We start from the raw sequence: 23,439 nt of genomic DNA, 5'->3' as shown, positions 1-23,439 counted from the left end.
ACAAGAAATGCTGTTGGGATTTTGATTGGCATTGCATTGAACTTATAGAGAACTTTTGGTAATATCGCCATTTTGATGATGTTAGTTCTGCCTATCCATGAACAGGGTATATTTTTCCATTTTCTAAGATCTTCTTCTATTTCTCTCTTTAGGGTTCTGTAGTTTTCATTGTATAAGTCTTTCACCTCTTTTGTTAGGTTGATTCCCAAGTATTTTATTTTTTGGGGGGGACATTGTGAATGGAGTAGTTGTCCTCATTTCCATTTCAGAGGATTTGTCGCTGATATACAGGAATGCCTTTGATTTATGCGTGTTGATTTTATATCCTGCCACTTTGCTGAATTCATTTATTAGCTCTAATAGTTTCTTTGTAGACCCTTTTGGGTCTGCTAGGTATAGAATCATGTCATCTGCAAATAGTGATAATTTAAGTTCTTCTTTTCCTATTTTTATGCCTTTAATTTCTTTCGTCTGTCTAATTGCTCTGGCCAGTGTTTCGAGGACTATGTTGAACAGAAGTGGTGAGAGAGGGCATCCCTGTTTGTTCCAGATTTTAGAGGGAATGCCTTCTATTTTTCTCCATTCAGAATGATGCTAGCCTGTGGCTTAGCATAGATTGCTTTTACTATGTTTAGGTATGATCCTGTTATCCCTAATTTTTCTAGAGTTTTGAACATAAAGGGATGCTGTACTTTGTTGAATGCTTTCTCTGTGTCTATCGATATGATCATATGGTTCTTATCTTTGAGTCTATTGATGTGGTGAATAACATTTATTGATTTCCGTATATTGAACCAGCCTTGCATCCCATGGATGAATCCTACTTGATCATGGTGTACAATTTTTGATGTGTTTTTGAATCCGATTCGCCAGAATTTTATTGAGGATTTTTGCATCTAGGTTCATTAGAGATATTGGTCTGTAGTTTTCTTTCTTTGAAGTGTCTTTGTCTGGTTTAGGCATCAGGGTGATGTTGGCCTTGTAGAATGTACTTGGAAGTTCTCCCTCTTTTTCTATTTCCTGAAATAGCTTGAAAAGTATTGGTGTTAGTTCCTCTTTAAAGGTTTTGTAAAACTCTGCTGTATACCCATCCGGTCCTGGTCTTTTCTTAGTTGGTAGTCTTTTGATGGTTTCTTCTGTTTCCTCTATTGTTATTGGTCTGTTTAGGTTGTCTATATCCTCCTGACTCAATCTGGGCAGATCATATGACTTAAAAATTTATCTATGCCTTGACTATCTTCTATTTTATTGGAGTATAAGGATTCAAAATAATTTCTGATTATCTTCTGTATTTCTGAAGTGTCTGTTGTGATATTGCCTTTTTCATCCTGTATGCTAGTAATTTGAGTTCTCTCTCTTCTTCTCTTCATTAGCATGGCTAAGGGTCTGTCAATTTTATTTATTTTTTCAAAGAACCAACTTTTAGTTTTGTCAATTTTTTCAATTGTTTCTTTTGTTTCGATTTCATTAATTTCAGCTCTGATTTTAATTATTTCTTGCCTTCTACTTCTTTTGCTGTTGTTTTGCTCTTCTTTTTCTAGGATTTTGAGATGAAGTATGAGATCATTTATTTGTTGGTTTTTTCTTTTTTTAAGGAATGAACTCCAAGCAATGAATTTTTCTCTTAGAACTGCTTTCAATGTGTCCCATAGATTCCGATATGTTGTGTCTGAGTTTTCATTTAACTCTAAGAATTTTTTAATTTCCTCCTTGATGTCTTCTAAAACCCATTGAGCATTCAGTAACCTATTGTTCATTCTCCAAGTGATGCATGATTTTTCCTTCCTTCTTTTATCGTTGATTTTCAGTTTCATTCCATTATGATCAGATAAGATGCATGGTATTATCTCTACTCCTTTATATTGTCTAAGAGTTGCCCTGTGACATAATATATGATCTGTTTTTGAGACGGATCCATGTGCTGCTGAGAAAAAAGTGTAACTGCTTGATGTTGGGTGGTATATTCTATATATGTCAATTAAGTCTAGGTTGTTAATTGTGTTATTGAGTTCTATAGTTTCCTTATTCAACTTTTGTTTGGAAGATCTGTCCAGTGGTGAGAGAGGTGTGTTGAAGTCTTCCATGATTATTGTATGGTGGTCTATTAGACTCTTGAACTTGAGAAGAGTTTGCTTGATGAACACAGCTGCACCATTGTTTGGGGCATATATATTTATGATTGTTATGTCTTGTTGGTGTATGGTTCCCTTGAGCAGTATGTAGTGTCCCTCTTTATCCCTTTTGATTAACTTTGGCTTGAAATCTATTTTATTATATATGAGTATGGACACTCCTGCTTGTTTCCGCAGTCCATATGAGTGATATGATTTTTCCCAACCTTTCACCTTCAGTCTATGTATATCTTTTCCTATCAAATGTGTCTCCTGTAGGCAGCATATTGTTGGGTCTTGTGTTGTGATCCATTCAACTAGCCTGTGTCTCTTAATTGGCGAGTTTAAGCCTTTAACATTTAGGGTTATTATTGAAATATGGTTTGTTCTTCCAGCCATATTTGTTTATTAATGTTACTAAACCTGATTTGTTTTCTTCTTTGATTATTTTCCCCCCTTTATTATCCTACCTCCCACTGTTGGTTTTTATTGTTATTTTCCATTTCCTCTTCCTGTAATGTTTTGCCAAGGATTTTTTGAAGAGATGGTTTTCTAGCTGCGAATTCTTTTAACTTTTGTTTATCGTGAAAGGTTTTAATTTCATCTTCCATCCTGAAGCTTAATTTCGCCGGATACACGATTCTTGGTTGGAACCCATTTTCTTTCAGTTTTTGAAATATGTTATTCCAGGATCTTCTAGCTTTCAGAGTCTGTGTTGACAGATCAGCTGTTATCCTGATTGGTTTACCCCTAAATGTAATCTGCTTCCTTTCTCTTGTAGCTTTTAAAATTCTCTCCTTGTTCTGTATGTTGGGCATCTTCATTATAATGTGTCTAGGTGTGCATCTCTTATGATTTTGCACATTCGGCGTCCTGTAGGCTTCTAGGATTTGGGATTCTGTCTCATTCTTCAAGTCTGGGAAGTTTTCTCGTATTATTTCATTGAATAGATGGTTTGTTCCTTTGGTTTGGACCTCCATGCCTTCCTGTATCCCAATGACTCTTAAGTTTGGTCTCTTTATGTTATCCCATATCTCTTGGATGTTCTGCTCATGGTTTCTTAACTGTCTTGCTGAGCTGTCTATGTTCTTTTCATGTTGAAATACTTTGTCTTCATTGTCTGATGTTCTATCTTCTAAGTGTTCTACTCTGCTGGTAGTATTCTCAATTGAGTTTTTAAGTTGGTTTATTGCTTCCTGAATTTCTAGGATTTCTATTTGTTTGTTTTTTATTACCTCTATCTCCCTGTATAGTTGATCCTTTGCTTCTTGGATTTGTTTATGTAATTCCTTGTCAAAGTGATCTTTCATTGTCTGAATTGCTGTCTCATGTCTTCCTTGAGACTCCAGATCATCTGAAGCATGTATATCCTGAATTCTTTATCTGACATTCCATCTGTTGCAGCTATTACCTCTTCTAAAGTTGAGTTGACCTGCATTGCTTGTGGTCCTTTCTTGCCTTGTCTTTTCATACTGCTCGCGTTTCTTTCTGCTTGGTAAAACTGTTGTGTTTTTGAAATTTTCCCCCTATTTATTTATATTGCTCTTGTATAGTTGAAAAATCTCCCTTGCAGGGCGGGTAGTGGCTGTGCTGCTCCTCCAATTGGGGTGCTCTGTCTACCACGCTGGCAGGCCGCTAGGCCTGCTCTGCTGGTCGGTCGCAGGTCTGCCCACCCTGCGGGCGCGGGTGGCAGCTCTGCTCTGGCCCCACACCAATTGTGGTGATGTGACTTCCACGCCTATGGGTCGTTGGGCCTGATCCGGATGCGGGCGGTGGCTCTGCTCGGCCCCTACTCCAATTGGTGTGACGTGTCTACCACGCTGGCAGGCCTCTGGGCCTGTTCCACCGGTGGGTCACAGGTCTGCCTACCTTGCGGGCTCGGGCGGCAGCTCTGTTCGGCCCCCACTCCAAATGGGGCTACCTGACTGCCACTCCGGCGGGTCACTGGGCCTTTTCCAGACACGGGCAGCGGCTCTGCTCCACCCCCACTCCAACCAGTGTGACGTGTCTGCCTCGCCGGCCGGCCGCTAAGCCCATTCCGCCTGTGGGCCTCCGGTCTGCCTACCTTGCGAGCTCGGGCGACGGCTCTGCTCGGCCCCCACTCCAAATGGGGTGACTTGACTGCCATGCCGGTGGGTCGCTGGGCCTTTTCCGGGCACAGGCAGTGGCCCCGCTCAGCCCCCACTCCAATCGGTGCGACGTGTCCACCACGCTGACAGGCCACCGGGCCTGTCCCGCTGGTGGGTCGCAGGTCTGCCTACCTTGCAGGCTCGGGTGGCGGCTCTGCTCGGCCCCTACTCCAAATGGGGTGACTTGACTACCACGCCATCGGGGTGCTGGACCTGATCCAGGCGTGGGCGGCTGCTCTCTTCGGCCCCAACTGCAGTTGGCGTGACGTGATACCACGCCGGCGGGTCGCTTGGCCTGTTCTGGGCCCAGGCGGCAGCTCAACTCTGCCCCTCTGGCCCCCACAGCAGCCAGGAGGACCCGGACCGAGAAGCAGTTTCCGCGGGATCCCCAGCCCTGGGCCAAAGCAGCTCCGGGAGCCAGAACCCGGCCGCCCCGAGCTCGGTGCACGCTCTGCTGGGAGCGGGCTCCAAGAAGCAGACTCCGCGGGTTCCCCCAGCCCTGGGCCAAAACAGTTCTGGGAGCCAGAACCCGGCTGCTCAGAGCTCGGTGCACGGTCCACTAGGAGCAGGCTCCAAGAAGCAGTCTCCGCGGGTTCCCCAGCCCTGGGCCAAAGCAGCTCCAGGAGCCAGAACCCAGCTGCTCAGAGCTCGGTGCACGCTCTGCTAGGGGCGAGCTCCAAGAAGCCATCTCCGCGGGTTCTCTAGCCCTGAGCCTGAGCTATCTGTCTGTGAGACACAGGCAAATAACAGCCTGAAATCACCTGTTCCGTAGCTGAGTGAGCTGAGATCAGTAGAAAACAGGGATGATTCCATCAGCTCTCCAAGATGGCGGCCGCTGGCCTCCTCCGTGGACCGACCGGTGTGGAGAACCGAACTGGACCGCTTCCCTCCTCCGTCTCAAACCCAGAACTAAGCACTGAGCGCAGCCATTGCACAGCTGGCAGGAGCCCACAGAATCCGCAGCACTGCACCTCTTCGCTGCCACCTCGCCGCTTCCCAGCGCGCGCCGCAGACTCCGGCCGCGGGGCAATCTGCCGAACAACCCGGGCGACCCTCCGTGCAGAGAAATCGCCCGCGACCGAGCCCCCTCAGCCGATCCTCACGTGATGAAAATCCCTCCACTAGATTCTGGAGCACCTCAATTTCGCTGGAAATTCCCAACAAGACAGCCTCTAGCTGTTTTAACTCATCATTCTCCCGCACAGTGACGCTGCACACGGGGGTGGTGCACTCCCTTCACCGCCATCTTCCTACCCTCCTCTCCAGAATTTTAAAGGCTTCTATCATTTTAATAGCTTTTTTCCTTTGATCACTCTTGTAATCCAAGCCTTTATGCACAATTTCTGTATTCATAGTTTATATAGGCTTATTCTTCTGAAGATTTGATGATTTATCTATTATAAATTTTAAAACATCATCATTTAAAAATTTTAGAATTACTTTGCTCAAGAACGATGCAGCTCAGGTGAATTAGGACAGGAAGATTAATATCATTCAATTCTTTTTTATAATTTTTGAGATATATTTGTACATCCTTATGATATACATCATGGTAATTCAATATATATATATATATATATATATATATATAATTGTAATAATTAAATAAAAATCAGGGTAACAAGCATTTCCATCTCTTCAGACATTAGTCATTTTTTATGTGCTAGGAATTTCATATTCTTGTAGTCATGTTTAAATGCATCATAGATTGTTTTAACCAATAGTAACCCTACTGTGATAAAGAAGAACCGAAAGGAATTCTCTACTTTAACTGCGTTTAGGTGCCCCCTTTTGAACTTCTTTATATCCTCTGTCCCCCACCATTCTCAGTCTCTAATGACCAGTTTTTCAGGTCTTTTTTAATATTGGCACATTTATGGATATGCAGGGGTTTTTTTCTGAGTTTGAGACATCAAATTATAGACTTAAGTAAATATCTCTGATGTTTCACCACCAGATGATACCATATTTGAATTGTCTTCCATTTTGTTTTTAAATTGTATAGGGAAGAGTGGAGAAAAGAAAAAGGGAGAATTGGTAAGCTCTCCATCTCTTTCCTTATAGCATTCTGTTGTTTTAATTTTTCCTTAAGAAATATTTCATAGATTTCTTTCCTGTACCTGCTTTGTTTGTTCATGTTTATATTTCATCATTTGAAAGAAAACCACCTAACACCACTCTGAAGATATTTACCAGAAAATGATAGAGAGCAGCATCTATTCAAACATCTGGTAGTGATTATCTATCAGTTATCATTGTTCATTAGTACCCTACTTCAAGATTGAAGGTCTGTCTCCCTACCTCCCTCACACCTCCCGCACACTACCACAGAGCCTACTGATTCATTCACATATTTGAGCTAAATTTTCCACGTACCATGTTACTGTTGTTTTGTGTATGGAAGTGAAAAGATTTAATTGGATATTGTTGAAAAGACACAGAGACTAACTCTCAATTTTGTATACATGATTCTTCCCTCTCCCTCTGCACCACCTCCTTTCCTTGATGAGAAAATTGTCCTCTCCATGGTAACAATATAAAAAGCATTCTGGTTTTCCATAGTAGTTGTTACAGAGCAAAGGAGTCAAAAAGTAGATAAGGTTTAAAAATGAAAAAGGGGGAGGGAGCCAGCTAGGAAGAAAGCCTAATGTTTATTAGTGGGTGTGGAGAGAGAAGAATGAAGAATGAAGTTGAATGAGGAAAGCCAAGCTAAGAGGAAAGTGTTATTTCTGTATTCCAGAAAGCTGTGCGCCTTCCTTTACTGGAGGTGATCACTCCCTAAAATATAAGGGCTTTATTGTGAAATTCTTATAGGCTTCACTCCTAGAGGCCTGCTTGTCACAAAATAGCAACACTCAAATTTCCTCAGGACTTATAGTCCATTAGTTTTTTTTTTCTTTTTAATGTAACTTTTTAAAATTTTTATTCACTTTTTTTAGCCACAGTACTGGGGACCATACCCAGGATCTCATGTTTGCAAGGCAAGCACTGTGCTCTTGAGCTACATTCCTAGTCTCCAATATAAACACTCTTTTGAGCTCAATGTTACACCTCAGTTAGTTCAAATGGACTTTTGGGAAGGGAGTGAAGAAGACATGAGAATACACCAGTCCCAACTGTGGAGGCCATTGGTTAAATCAGATCAGCTACAAAGAGCAAGGTTCTCACTGCTTTTTACACCCTGTGCTCTATACACTATAGAATTTCATAACGTTTTTTCCTGACTTTCACAGATTATAGAATAGCCTAAAGAAGTATTGTCAAATTGTGAAAGCAGTTTATGTTAAGTAACTATAGAGACATTGTAGTAAGCTGCATAATGCCCCTTTTCCCAGAGATGTCCATATCCTATTCCCTGGTATCTCTGGTTATGTTACTTTACATAGTGAAAGGGACTTTGCAGGTGGGATTAAGTTAAAGTTGTTGAGATGGGGTTATTATCCTGGATTATTCCACTGTTTCCAATGTAGTCAAAAGGGTTCTTATAAGAGAGAAGACAATGTGATGATATAAGCAGAGTCAGAGAGAAAGATTAGAAGATGCTTTGATACTATGTTTGAAGATGAAGGGCAGAACCAAAAGACAAGCAATATAGGTAGACTCAAGAAACTGGAAAGACAAGGAAAAGAATTTTCCCTTATAATCTTCAGAAAGAACACAGGCTCTGCTACCACCTTAATTTTAGATCATAAGTTCCATTTTTTCAAACTTCTGACTTCTAGAACTGCAAACTAATCAATGTTGGCTTTTTTTGAGCCATAAGTCTATAATAATTTGTTACAACTGTGATAGGAAACTAATATAGCCATGAATATTTAGTAATAACAAATTTTGCATAATTTCAGCAGAGGATTTCTTAATAAGGTTTATTTTTCCTTAATGATAAGGAATGAAACTAGGGAATAGAAATAATGTCATGATCCACTACATTTTAACCATAGAAATACATATTTCCAGTATTAAAAAAGATGACTAATTTGAATATATGTATGGAATAACAATGAAACAGAGTTTTTACAAAAGCAAATCCAGCTAGGCATGGTGGTACATGCCTATAATCCCAGTGACTCAGGCTGAGACAGGAGGATTCCAAGTTTGAAGACAGCTTCACCAATTTAGCAAGGCCCTAAGCAATTTGTCAAGACCCTATCGCAAAAAATAAAAAGGTCTAGAGGATGTGGTTCAGTAGATAAAAGCCTCTGGGATCAATCCCCAGTACTAAAAAAAAAAAAAATACAGCACATCACTGGCAATCAATTTCATTAGCCAAAGTATATCTATTGACCAAGGCTGACATCAATAGTGTAGAGATATATAATCCTAAACAGGGAGTAGCAACAAATATTTTGTGTAATAATGCAATCTGCCACAGAAGATATGCCACAATATTTTACTAATCGAAGTACATTTTCAAAAATTTTATAGGCCACTCCTTTAAACCGGGCACAGTGGCACATACCCATAACAGTAGAGGCTAAGATGGGAGGATGGCAAGTTCTAGGGCAGCCTCAGCAACTCAGAGAGACCTCATCTAAAAATAAAAATGGCTAAGGATTTAGCTCAGTAGTAAACTTCCCCTGGGTTCAATTCCTATAACAATAAATAAGTAAATAAACAAACAAATAAATAAATAAATAAATGGCAAGTATTGAATTGGAAATTTCTCCAAAATGAAGAGAAGTGAACCAATTGCATAGAATTTTTTTCCCCTCAATGTTTTAACACATTGAATTCTTTTTGGAAATGGGGTTGCAATGAAGCATTGCTAGATTTGATGGTATGAGAACCAAAGCCCTAGAGGAGGGAAGTGAAGAATAAATTTAAGATTAGGAAGCAGAGTAGCCTGTAGAGAAGGCTTGTGACACATGGACAGGGCTAGGCTTAGGTGTCAGAAAGATCTGAATGCAAATGCTGTTCTACACATAATAAGCTAGCTGTCTTTGGGGAAATATTTAATCTTATCTGAGCCTATTTTCTGTGTGTGTGTGTGTGTGTGTGTGTGTGTGTGTGTGTGTGTAAAAATGGATGCAGTACCCACATAGGAAGAGTCATAGTCAGGATTAAATAATTATGATAAAACATCTAATTCAGGTTCTGTTACATTATACCTGCTTAAGCAATTGTAGCTAAAACATAATGGAGGAAAACACTCAAAAAAGGAGGATGTGGGCCATTTCATTCACCTTCATGACTTTTTAGTTTTGTGACCTTTGGTAAATTGCATAACCTTTCTGTGCCTTACAGTTCAGCACAAGAGTACCTATCTCACACAGTTGCTCTAAGATATATATATATATATATATATATATATATATATATATATATATATATATAATACCTACAGCAGTATCTGGCACATAGGAAAAGCATAATAACTAGTTATTTTGTAGTTATTATAATTATTATGTTTAGGAGTTTGAATTGTTAGGCAAGGAAGAATCACTGAACTTTTTAACATAGTAAGCATGAAAAAATTTAATTGGTATTTCCAGTGAATATTACTTTTAAGTGGATGGGGATTAGAGGTAGATATTACTACTAAAAGATTACAAAATGTGAACTGAGGAAGTACTCAATCTTGGAGCACTTGTCTATCATGCATAAGTCCCTGGGTTCAATCCCCAAGATAGGAAGAAAAGTAATTACAAGATGGATATTTATTAAGCCAAAAGTTTTTAATCAGTTACATCTCTCATCTTCCTAATCTTTTGTAATTTTTAACCTCACATCTTGTTGCTTGCCATATAAATATTTAATATTCCCAACCCTTCTTCACTAATACATGTACTTTAAGTTACTTTTGTTACTTTTGAAATACTTGTGTACAGTGACATCCTTTTTTGAGCAAAAGCATGGAATTCACTTTTTGCCTCTGGCATACCTACTTTTGTAATTTGAATTGAAATGTTAGCCTCCTTAAGACTATCTTAAAGAAAATTTCACCTGAAAGTAAGGCAGATCATTACTATATCAAAGACAGATAAAAAGAGGGGAAAAATTGAGGTACTGAAAATTGGAACCAACCCACAGTAGTGATTTATTACTATTATCATTTTTGTCTCCTATGAATCTCATGCTACTGAAGCGTAAAAAGGTAGCAAAGAGTAAGCAATTTTGCTCACCTGAAAACAAAACAGAAAAGTGTCTAGTTAGAGAATTGTTGTTAAAACCTTTCTGCAGGAATTACTGCTTATTTTTAAATTACTTGAATTTTATTGAAATTAGTGTTAATAATGAGCAACCTTTCCAATAAAACAGAGAATTAAACTTAACACATCCCTATAATGTAAATGGCTTGATTAAATATGCCATATTACAAAAACCATTTAAGAACTGATTATATTTGCTCTTGGAGCAGATCTAGAAGCTCACAGTTTAGAAACTGCACATATTTTCCTATCAAATAGTACATAAAGTTTCCATATTCCTCAGAATCAGCTTCATTTGAGACTTGTGTTTTCTTGGAACTATGCCACATAAAGCAATTCTCCCCCCAAGCTCAGCTCCTTTCCCACTGCAGTGCAAGTGTGTGATTTACTGGCACAGTGTATTAATGTAGACCCGTCTTTATAGGATAAGAACTAGTATGGTCTAGGGAATTGGAAAGTATGTCTGAGATCCTCCCCATAGAATATGCCCCCTCCTTTAAAAGCTGTCATACTGCAAATTCCAATTGAGTTAAAGGCTTTTGTGCTCCTATAGGGAAATATATTCTATTGTAATTTTTATATCCCCCAATAACAGTGTGTTCTTTGTTTACTAAAGAGAGCTTTTTATGTCATAAAAGGGTATTTTTTGATAGAGAAGCAGAATAATTCTTTATTATGGAGACTTTTCTCTTACAACAGCAAAAATAAATAGCTCATATCTTAAGCTCCTGATCAAGTCTAACACCTCTACCCCCAGCAACACTTCACTGCAAGTGTATTAACACTCTGTAATAGCAACTCCACTCACCTACCAAAAAATGATCTTCACAAATGATTTACAGCTAAACCAAGGCTTAAACACATATCACCCAATCAAAGGCATTTTTTTAATCTTTTTCCCAGTCATATAATTTCTGTGAAGAAATAGATTAATGTCAATCTCAGAAACGATACTGCTGAAGAAGTGTTCAAATAATGTTGTTTATTTTGAAGAATGATACCCAATTGTTTAGCATTTTTCAATTTATATATATGTGCATCTATATGTATATATATTCAAATGGTATACATTATATAATTTTGATGCAAAAATATGGTATAGAGTTGTTCATACCTCTCTTCTTCATTTGCATATTGCCTCTTTTGAGTGCACACAGGTGCATGCATACACACACACACATACACACACCACACAAACACACACATTCTATTTTATATTAATAAAACTCAGAGATTCCCAAGCCACTGAGATTCCCTAACCATATGTTATCTTTGTTTTGTAGCATCCAGAACTTGGTGAAACCAGAAGGTTGAGATCTCATGGGTTAAATATAATATACATAACATATTTCTTAAATGCTGTACCCATGAAGAAACCCAGACTAGCCATATTTAACTAATTTCTACCTTAGGTACTTGAATTCTTATGGGTAAATTTATTGCTTTAATTGCCCCAAGATTGGTTGATATAAATGTAATTATCCTCATTTTACAGATGAATAAACTGAGCCCAATTCTATCTCTATATGTACAACATGAATTGAACAGCTGTACCAATTATTTTGATAATTCAAATCTTAATATCCACCATTTGAAGTAGGAAAAAGAGATTTAGAGGGCTTGAATTATTCTAATTAACTGTGTACATGAGTGTAATCGCCTCTAGATAATCACTCATTTTTCTATTTCATTTACCTTCTACAGGTAGTGTCACAGAATGGAAACATTTATTCCTCTGCCTCAGTTTATTGATAGCTGCAATTGGCTAGCAATGCCAAGGCTCTTGTCTCAGTACCCAAATAAGTAGCATGTCTAAAATGTTTTTAAAACATGAAAGGCTACACACATTTTAACATGACTTTTCATTTGCTTCAATTTTGATTTTTGAAGGGTTTAGTATAATCTTCTTTTACTTCTTTCTTTGAAATTAGGGTACTATCTGAAGCACCCCCATTTCCCATAGAAAAATAATATAGGTCTAATGCAGTAATAGATACAAAAGGTCATTGAAAAGTTAGGCTCACAAAATGAGACATCTTAATATTATATTGATAATTCTTATCACCACTGATAATAATATTTGAAGTTATTTTTCTGGAGAGATCCCACTTTCCTCTCATACTCTGAACATCTCTGTTTATCTTGTAGAGCAGGAATTTAAGAACTTATAAAAGCACTCTGAATGTTTACTTTTTCCTAAACTGAAACTACACTCCCTTTCTATGCCCATTCATTTTAATATATTATTACAAATGAGGTTGGCAAATTTGTTTAATAATTCTCTGGGATAGTTTTTATAAGCAAATGGGGTTGAATTTATTTTACTTGTATGCAGTGAAATTGTTATTTTATCCTTAAATAAAAGGGTGCATGAAGTTACATTAGAAATGTTCTGCATGTTTTCATGACAGAAAATTTAATCAAAGGGGATAGATGAGGATTTTTCTGGCTGCTGCAATTTGGCTTTCCAGTTCTGTCTTTGAAAGAACGTTGGATGCAGTGGTGCAAGGTTAATATTTCTAAAATGCCACTTTTATTGTGGTGTTCCTCTGTTCCAAAACCTCCAATGATTCCCCACTGCCTTCAACATAATGTCTTTACTTGGTCGTCTGTTGTTCAGAGCACACACATTCTGGCCCCAGCCTTACTGCCCAACTTGATCACAGTCATCATAATTCTGTTCACTACAGAGCTTCCCTCTTTCCCAATAACTCTTGTTTTAAGTCCACCGTTTCTCCGGAAATTCCTTCTCCCTCATCATTAGTTTCTCATCAATCCTATTATTCTCCAGGTTGCAGTTCAGATTCTTGCTTGTCTGTGCCACATTTCCTGAATGTGGGCACATTAAAATTCCATTCTTGAGAATTCCATTAGTATAAAGTCTGTGGTCTATAGATTATTGCATTTGTCACTTACATATTGTCTTCTATTATTGGGTAAATGCATGTGTGAGCACACATAGATGGACCTGAAGGTCATCTCCCTAACTACATCAAAAGTTAATTAACTTCACTATGGAGACCCTTTTATGTCCATCCATTGCCAATCATAGGCATACCTTACTGTACATAATACCTTACTGTACACATTGTGGATAAGTTTCTTTTCATATATATTTCCTGCTTACTTGATCAATCAAGAATTAATTACCTATCAGCTGCTGCTTCTTTTATCTGGAGTTTCTACAGACTTTGACAGTATCTTTAGAATACAAAATAAAGAGTGTTCTGTACCAAAACAGAATATTATAAATAGTGCCCTCAAATTGTTACATTTCACTATTGTGAACTTATAATTTAATCCTCTATTATATTAATTTGATTAACTTGTGAATCAATTTGCAATATGGAGTGCTCTGAAGAGCTAAGAGAATTTATCTTGATCTGTTGAAATTAGGAGGACTCCAAAATGATGTTATTCAACATAGAACAAGAAATAAATACTGGGAAAATTGCAGGAATAATCCCCAAATATGTATATGGTTAAATAGTTTTATTTTCCCTTTCCTATAAAATATATATGTGGAGAAATTATTATATGGCTTATGTTATTTGGTCATAACCTCAAAAGGCTGCAAATGTGATGAACATGACAAAAACTGGTCTTAAAACTGCCCTAATTATCTTTTGTCAATATGCTAAATTTATAGAACAATAGGGTTTCAAGAAATGTGAACAATGTAGAATAACAGATCTAATGTTGTATAGCTAAAAATATCATCAGGCTTTGTATCTGTTTAGAAATGTATTTGCAAATCATTATCAACAAATTGTTGCTTAAAATTCTTCTTTTTTCTTGACTTTGAAATTATGCTTCATGATCCCCAATTTAGACCACATTATTTACTGGCTTTGTGACAGAAAGTTTTTATTTTTGCATGTTAAGGGTTTTATGAAATGACAAGTAAATCAATCCCCTTAAGTTTCTTGCAACACAATAGCTTGAAAAGGACCATCTTAATCTCTTTTTGGAAAGGGAAGGGATTTATTTTAAAGATGACACACTAATAGTTTATTAGTGTGTCATTATACAGTTACAAGGTAGAAATAAAATTTGGTAGTCTTATGATATGTTTTTAAGCCCCTAGGAATATCAACAAATAACAAAATAGAGAAATAAATTTTAGAGTTCTTTCTATTGTCTTTTGTGAGTTTGAATACTTTTAATAATTTCTTAAATGGCTGTCATACGTTTTATTTTTAAAGACACCCCAAAATATCAGTCATTTTTTATATTACCAAGGAATACTACATGAAGCATAGACATGTGTTCTAGTAACTTCCACATCTTTCCGATTATAATTATCCATTTCTTGCTTCCCTTTAGTGTATCTAGTCATTTAGTCAGTCAACACTTCTTATTATGGATATCTGTTTACTCTATTTCCAGGAATGGTTCAAAAGCTGAGGAAGGTACCCCAACCAGAAAGAACATGATGTACAAAGTATGGGATTACTAAAAGCTTGCTCCTGTAACTTCAGTTTTTCCAGAATTCATTGCTTTCTAGTTGTCCTTGTGACAAAATCCAAACATTCAAACTAATTTTTAAAAAGCTAATCATAGTACAATTATTATGTACCAATTGAATAAATAGAAAGTGAGCTATAAACTCTTCCACTCTGCCTATCTAAGTTTATTTCGCATTATTTCTGAAGAATCATAGACTCCAGGCAGCCCATTGAAACTTTATTTCATTTTTATACCTTAGGTTATACTTTTTCTCCTCTTCATGTCCTATCCAAATTTCTCAAGGCTCAACTATAGGACCATCTCTTATATAAAGTCTTTCCTGAGAACTCTCACATGTGGTCATTCCTATAGCTGTTTGCTTTTAGTAGTTTTTAACACCATCATTATTCACTTTGGTATCTTTGCTGGATTCTATTTTATATCCACTCTAGCTTCTTGTTCTACCCTAGGAAGCCAAACAATATAGGTAGCAACAGTGGGATTGCTTGTCTGTTGCCAAGGTCCTTAAGTGGGTGGTACCAGTAGATCAGCAGGTGAAAGGACAGTGAGTTAAGGGGTGCTCCAGTCTTTCTGCTGACAGCTACAGTTGCTAGCAGGATGTCTTTTCCCTGTAGCTCCTATCCTAAGCTTTTTAAGACTTGGGGAGGAAAGACTTCCTGTCCCCATTTGAATAGGGCATTTGTTGAATGCAAGAACCCTGACTAACTTAGTATATAATCATTTCCTGAAGCCAGAATATTTTCTACTCCAAAAACATTTAGTTCATGATTGCTCTTTTCTTTCTTGTTTTTTTTTTTTGTTTTTTTTTTTTTTTGTGTGTGTGTGGGGGGGGGGGGGATGTGGTGACAGGGGATTAAACTCAGGGGCACTCGACCACTGAGTCACATCCCCAGCCTTATTTTTTATTTTGTTTAGAGACAAGGTCTCACCTAAATTTTGATGAGTCTCACCATCCTCTTGCCTCAGCCTCTTGAGCTTCTGGGATTACAGGTGTGTACCACTATACCTGGCATGATTTCTCTTTTCAGAATACATCCCCAGGAGCTAAACAAGAGACATTTAATTTGCATAATTTAATTCATGTGCAAATGTGTTCTTTTCCATCAACAATTAACCAGTGTTTGAGCTGAGATACTCAATTTTTAATTCTTTACAAACCTTAGAGTTTAGTTTAGGATCAGTATATAATTTGCAGGTTACAGTGAAAAATAAAAATATAGGGCACTTATTAAGAAAATTATTTAAAATTTTCTGATGGCAACAGCAAAGCATTAAACCAATCATGAAACTCGTCTAACGCAGACACTTGTATAATTGCATAAGTTGCACACTCAAAAAACTTGATTGAGGTCTCTGCCTATCCAGGGAAATTCTCACACAGCGGAGTCACTATATTTTTGTCTTATCTTGCGCAAAAGATCCTTTTGCCATGTCTTCCAGCAAGCCTAGTGGTTGTTACATACAAAGGATTCTTGGTGATTTGTTTAAATATCCTAGATTTCTTGAGCTACATATGCATAATAGAACCCCACCATTATCATTTTACTACATCTAAATAATCTTTACTTACTCCAATTAAATTCTGGGCTCATTGAAAATAATGGTTTGGCCCTTAAGAAAATTGGGAAAAGTTTCTAAATGGATGTAATTAAAAATACTAATGTACTTGAATTGAGTATTAAAATTTAACACATTGTTGAAACTTCAAATTAGTACAATCACTGTGGAAAGCACTGTGGAGACCCTCAAAAAAACTAGGCATGGAACCATCATATGACCCAGCTATCCCCACTCCTTAGTATTTATCAGAACAACTCAAAATCAGCATAATGTGATACAGTCACATCAAAGTTTATAGTAGCACAATTGACAATAGCCAAGCTATAGAACCAGCCCAGATGTTCATAAGTAGATGAATGGATAAATAAAACATGGTATATATATATATATATATATATATATATATATATATATATATATATACACATTTGAGTTTTACTCAGCCATGAAGAAGAATGAAATCGTGGCATTTTTTGGTAAATGGAAGAAACTGGGAACATTATGCTATGTGAAATAAGCCAGACTCAGAAAGTCAAGGGTCAAAAGTTTTCTCTCATATATGGAAGCTAAAGCAAAATAAGGGGAAAAATGACAGGTGATAAGATATCATAAAGATATAGGGAACATCAGTGGAAGAGAAGGGTATTGAGAGGGAGGGAGAAGGGACAGGAAAGGGGAGGAAATGTGTAATAAATTGAACAAAATGATATTATGTGCATGTATAAATATACCATAGTGAATTATACATTTATGTATATCTATAAGGCACCAGTCAAAAATAAATAAACTAGTGAAAAGAAGACCAGTGGAATAGAGGAAGAAGAATAGGAAGAGGAAAAACAGGGATGAGTTCTGGGACTGAAATGAAGTAAATCAGTTTCCATGAATGTATGATTTTGTCAAAATGAACCCAACTATTATGTATAACAATAATGCAGTAATCAAATAAATGAATAAGTAAATAAATAAGTAAAAGGTCAACCCGCATAATTACCCTAGGTGCATATATGATTGCACAAATGGTGTTACCCTACTAACCAGAGAAGTCAAAAATTGTGCTCCATTTATGTACAATGAACCAAAGAACATTCTTCTGTCATGTATAACTGATTAGACTAAATAAACAAACAAACAAACAAATTAGCTTTCTAACCCTAAAAAATAAAGGTCAACACCTGGGATGTATGAGGAGACCTGTGTCACTAATGTTCAATTGAAAATAACACTTTTAGGTGATAGTGTCATGAAATCATCTTGTGATATGGAACTAAAGAGTTGATGTGAGAGGCTTAGGGTGTAGAGAAGTAAAAGTAGGTGTGTTAGGGCCTGAGATTATATGTGCCGTGATAGGATAAAAGGGGGAAATATTTTATTAGTGGAAATATCTTTGTGAAAGGAAACAAGGAGAAAGTCAGGCAAGGTAAGAGAGCCAGTAGAAAGAGATTTGAGTCTGATCTCAAATGAAGGGAAAAGGAAGAAGAGGTTGAGTGGAAATATGCTAGTGCTCTATCCATTCTAAGGAAGATTCAACAAAGTTGTTTGGAAGTTATTGAACCAAAGTCAGGGAGGAGTCCCATGTCTCTCAAGAAAGGCTTTGCCTTGGTATCTCCACCACATTCAGACATTGGTGAGGAACAGTCTGTGTGGTAAGCTTGGTTTCAGTCCAGTGCAGTGATGGATTTCAACATATACCAACTGGGGTCCTCAGTCATTAGGTACCAGTAGAAAAAGGTTTTCATGTTATCTAGCAGATATTTAAAACCATTTTATATGATTTAGATAAACAGCTGAAGATAGTTTAATCTGGAATCCTCCAGAATACCCTCTTTGATCCCTAAAATTTGTTGGCTATTACTACCATATGCTTCGATAGCCCCTGTGGTTCCACTACTATAATACCCATCTGAGTTTATTATAAGTACTTGTTTACTGTTTTTCCTCACTATTAATTCATTTTCTCTTTGAGAAAAGAAGTTTTTTGTTTCTCCTGCATTGCCCTATCCCCTGTGCCTAGTTCAATGGTTAACATAACAGAAGCACTGAAAAATGCTTGCTGAAACTCAAATTGGGGGACATTCTACAAAATATCTGGTTTCTGTTATTCAAAAGTATCCATGTTATGAAGGTCAAAGAAAGGCAAATAAATATTTTAGATTAAATAAGTCTGAGGAGATGTGACAACTAAGTGTAGTGCATGAGCTTAGACCAGGAAATAAAAATGTAGCTATAAAGGCCATTAATGAGGTAATTGTCATACTCGGAGCAAAGTGTGTGGATAAGATTATAGTACAAAAGTAATGTTAAATTTCCTGACTTTGAACTTGAGCTGAGGTTATGTAAGAGAATGCCTTTGTTCTTGTGAAATAACTATGGAAGTGCTTAAGGATAAAGGGTAATGAAATCTGCAAATCATTCTCAAATGCTTCAGAAAAAATATATATATACATAATAAATATACAGGTACTATACACAGAGACACTAAGAGAACTATGAGTGATAAGTAAAATGTGGTAAAGTTTAGCAATTGATGAATCTGGCTGAAGGGTACTTGGGAGTTCTTTTACCATGGTTGCAAGTCTTCTGTGAGTTTAAAATTCTATAAAACTAAAATTTTCTTTAAGAAAGTATTTCTTTAATGAATAAAAGTCAAAAGGATAATCATTGTTAGAAGGGAAATACCTTCTAACCAATGGAAGTGCTGGTAGAACACTAGGAGAAAAATAGGGAAGTTATGCCAAATAGGAAAATAGCCAAGTCCATTTAAAACGTAAATGAGAAGTGAGGAAGCAGAGAGCAATAAAGACAACTTTGGATTTGGCCAATCTATTTGGAGTAGCAGCTAATGCGAGACTAGAAGCCAGAATGAAGGTGCTCAGTGAGGCAGTTAAAAGTTAGACAGATGATTAGCATCCTCAAAGGTAAAGCCCTTTCAGTTACTAGAAAGGCTACAATTTAGTACCCACCCGACTTCACTGCTTATTCTATTTCCATATATAAAAGGGCTCTATAAACTATTTTACCCTGTAAATCTTGAATGTCAATTTTTTTAAGTTGTAAATAAGAGATTTAACGTTATTACCTTGAAGCTTAATTCATGTTTATTTCCTGAAAAATAGCAACAGTTGACCATAGACTTGAGCTTTGAACTGTAACTGCATGAAGATTGTCGGTTTTTTGTGAAAAAATGGAAAAATATAACATGTTCCGTTCAAGTCTTAGACATATAAATAAATATTCAAGTCAGCATATAGAGTTTTCTATTTTAGTACTATTTATGAAGAATTTCATTTTAACAAATGCAATAATGAATCATAATTTTTTCTAAGAGCCTAAAATGACCTACTTATAGTATGTATGGTTTTACTGTTTAACTCCGTCTTTCATAAGATTGTTATTTATAACCACTTCTCTCAACCCTGGGGGGATTTAGTAGGATTAAAGACTTCTGATTCTCTTTGTATTTGAAGATTTTTTTTCTCTCCATCTTTGCCCAGCTAGTGGAATCCATGATGAATTCTCATCTCCAAGGGGTAAGCTTTTTTTAGTAAAGCCCAGTAGCTGGCTTATGATTCCTTAGAAATAGCATTGATTCCTTCCTTTTCCTGTATTTTGTTTCCTTCAAGAATGATAGAATCTATGTAGATGCAATAATCATGCTTAAGTACTGCTAAGCATGTAATGGCTTTAGTTTTGTTCATATAAGTTATTTGTGTAATAAATATCTGGGCTCATATCAAATAAATATATAAGCACCTTTAGTCTTCTATTTGTTGAATATGACTAAAACTGGAATGAGGAAATTGAACAATAGAGGACCAGAGCTCATGTAAGGATGAATATTAGAGTAGAAGCAATGTACTTGAGAGAGTGACATCTGGTAGAGATAGCTAACTGTGGACAAAGAACAGATTTGTGTGGGGGATTGGTGCTAGTGATCAAACTTGAGCATTGCACATGTGAAGCAAGTGCTCTACCACTGACCTATCACCCTAGACCAAAATTTTGAAGATGAATATTTTGGGGATAAGTAAGTTTGAATAATGATTAGATCCAAAGTTTCTCTCACCTTTGCATAGCTCCATAGAATAAAGATGAAGGTCACTGTGTTTTAGAAGTTGTGGAATTACAAAACTAAGATGTCAACTCAAATAAATTTTAATGGAAAATAAGCAGAATACAGTTAAAAGAAAACCAAATGAAAAGAAAGCTTTAACCATATGCTTGTGTTCTGTTCATTTGCAAGGTCTTTCAGTTACTGTTTTATAATATCTTAGGTGTATGCCATCTTCAAATCTTTCCCTTTATTTCTGGAAAGGAAATCAAAGGAGAAAATTTCCATTGTACTATACAGAGAAAACACTAAATAAAGAGTAAAAAAAGTACATGATAAATTTCATAGCAAATAGAGTAATATTTTACAGTTTGTTTTTGAAATGAATGTTCATGTATGTTGATCAATGAGTGGGATGAAGATTGGCAATTTTGTTTAGAAATACTTTATAAATTCATAGTTGTATTTCAGTTGCAAATCTCCTTTTAAGGAGGCTGCTTCAAAGGATGTCATTAATAATCTTCTCAGGTGCTTATAAAGCATGTGTCTGTCAGCAGAATTAGAGAATCACCCAACTAGAGAACAGGTTTCACAATACCCTGAGACCTATTTTGTTCATTAGAGAGGAAAATGGCTTGTTTTAAGTCTAAATTGACATGCTTGCTAATTTCAGCAGTAAAAGCTGTTCATTGTGGTCAGGTTTAATTTAGAGTCTGGGAAGGTTCAGATTAAAGTTGATCGAGTTACTTTTACAACATACTTCTCAAATGAACTTTGAAATCCTAAAAGAAGAAAAATGTGTAGCAGACCTTAAGGAAAGTTTCTAAAAGTGGAAAGAAAGTAATAGTCTGTTTTTGTTTTAGGGAGGAACTAATACTAAATCAAATAAAAATAACAATAAATATAATATTTTATATAAAAGTTATCAAGTATTAAACACAGCTTTTCATTCAAACTGTATACCATACCCAATACATTTGTTCAGTGCAGCATACATAGCCCCTTTAATAGCACCTAACTCCTGAAAAATATATATCAGCATAACAGAATGAGTAAATGAATGATTTTATATATTCCAGTTGCTATGTATATTTAAGTCATTTATTACATTTAAGGTAGAGATTTGACTATCTGAGGTTTCTGGTTAAGTCTGTATTTTAAAAAAATCTCTATTAAATGTATTTAAACATTTATGATAGACACTTACAAAGCACTTTTTCAGCTTACTGTGTCACAGATGACCAGAAGTTAACATTCCAAACCCAAAAACATCTTCTTTCCTAAGATCTATATGCTACTATAAGCTCCCTACTTTAAAATTTGTTCAATACTCTCTAACTTACTTATGCTACTTACTTCAATAGCTATGTTTGGCAATTTGTTCCATATTTCAAACACACTTTTATGTAAAGAAACCATAAAACTTAGGAACCTGAAAATTGAATTTTTCTTTTGAGCAATCACAGATTACAAATGCAGAAAATTTGTTAAAAGTTAGCCCCTCCAATTTTTTAATACAGAGAGAGAGAAATGCTCAAAATAGATGTATGATACTTGGATAGGATTTCCTCATTATTTTAATATTACCAAAAGCAATTGATCTTAAATCAAAAAGCCTATCCCCCTACCTCTTCACAAAGGAAACACACTATAGAATGATCAAATTTGGCCTTTTCAAAAACAAAATCCTTAGAAAAATCAGTAAAAGTCAAAGGGCATAATAGATGACTATTTCACAATTATTACTATTCACCACATTTTGTCTCTTCACTCTCATCACTCTAACATGGTAGTAGAAAGAACATCATATTTAAAATCTGACAGAATTTCTGGCATGGTTATTAGTATAGTTATTATGAGACTAAAAATTAGAAAGTATGGGTAAAACATCTATCACAGAATGATTATAAACTACAAGTAAATATTAATTTTACTTTCCATAATTGAAATAAAATTTAGTTTTTAAATCAGAAGAAAGAGATATATAATTTTTAATATATTTGGGAGAAATTTTGACCCTTTAGTATAGAGATACTCTTAGTCTGACAGAGTAGATGAACGTTTGAAAAAGAAGATGAATTTCTTAATAATTACCATTGCTATCTGTAAATTCAAAACTTGTTAACTTCATTCTATTATTTTTATTTAAAGCAGTATTAAATCAAAGTAATTTATGCTAGAGGAAAGTATACTAACATCTAGAATCTGATGCTCTCCAAACTTGACTGATCATAAAAATACAGAATTTATTTAAAATGCCGATTTAGTTGGGCATGCTGGTGCACACCTGTAATCTCGGGGGCTCAGGAGGCTGAGGCAGGAGGATTGCGAGTTCAAAGCCAGCCTCAGCAAAGGTGGGGCACTAAACAATTCAGTGAGACCCTATCTCTAAATAAAATACAAAATAGGGCTGGAGATATGGCTCAGTTGTCAAGTGCCTCTGAGTTCAATCCCCTATAACAACAACAATAACAACAAAAATCAGATTTTCAGTGATTTCCCCTACCAATTCATTACTCCTGGGATGGAGCAAAGGCATTTGGGTGATTTTTTTATACACAGGCAACTTTGAGGAAAGACTGATTTAACTAATCAACTTCATCTCTTCATTTTACATATGAGGAACATCAAGTACAAAGAAGTTGAATAAGTAATATCTCTTAAATCGTTTTTGTGCCTTTCTGTTTCTAAAATAAATATACACTTTATCTGTGATAGCACACAGAATGACATTACAGGTATAAATAACTATCTTTTAAACACATTGTTATACTTCAGAATTATATTTCTTATATTGGCTTAAGTAAACCCATGTACTCTGAAATGTCTCCAGCTAAGCTCTTCAATAGTAAAGCAAATCTATAATCAAAGATTTTCACTTGAAATATTATTTGGGGTCTAAGAGTGAAATATATTTCTTGTTCAATTATTTTCTCTGAAGCCTTACACAGTAAAGATTTATATCCAAT

General features: G+C 36.1%; 1 protein-coding gene across 6 annotated transcripts in view; it reads left to right on the top strand.

Annotated features, from left to right (window-relative positions):
- Positions 1–23,439, top strand: part of DMD (dystrophin) — a gene marked incomplete at its 3' end in the record, with an annotated part of 2,539,585 nt that overhangs the window by 1,887,552 nt on the left and 628,594 nt on the right. The gene's annotated exons all lie outside the window — the stretch shown is intronic.

Source organism: Spermophilus citellus (genome assembly GCF_964194105.1).
Source record: "Spermophilus citellus genome assembly, chromosome: X".
Lineage (NCBI taxonomy): Eukaryota > Metazoa > Chordata > Mammalia > Rodentia > Sciuridae > Spermophilus > Spermophilus citellus.
This window is presented reverse-complemented; position numbering and strand designations above follow the sequence as displayed.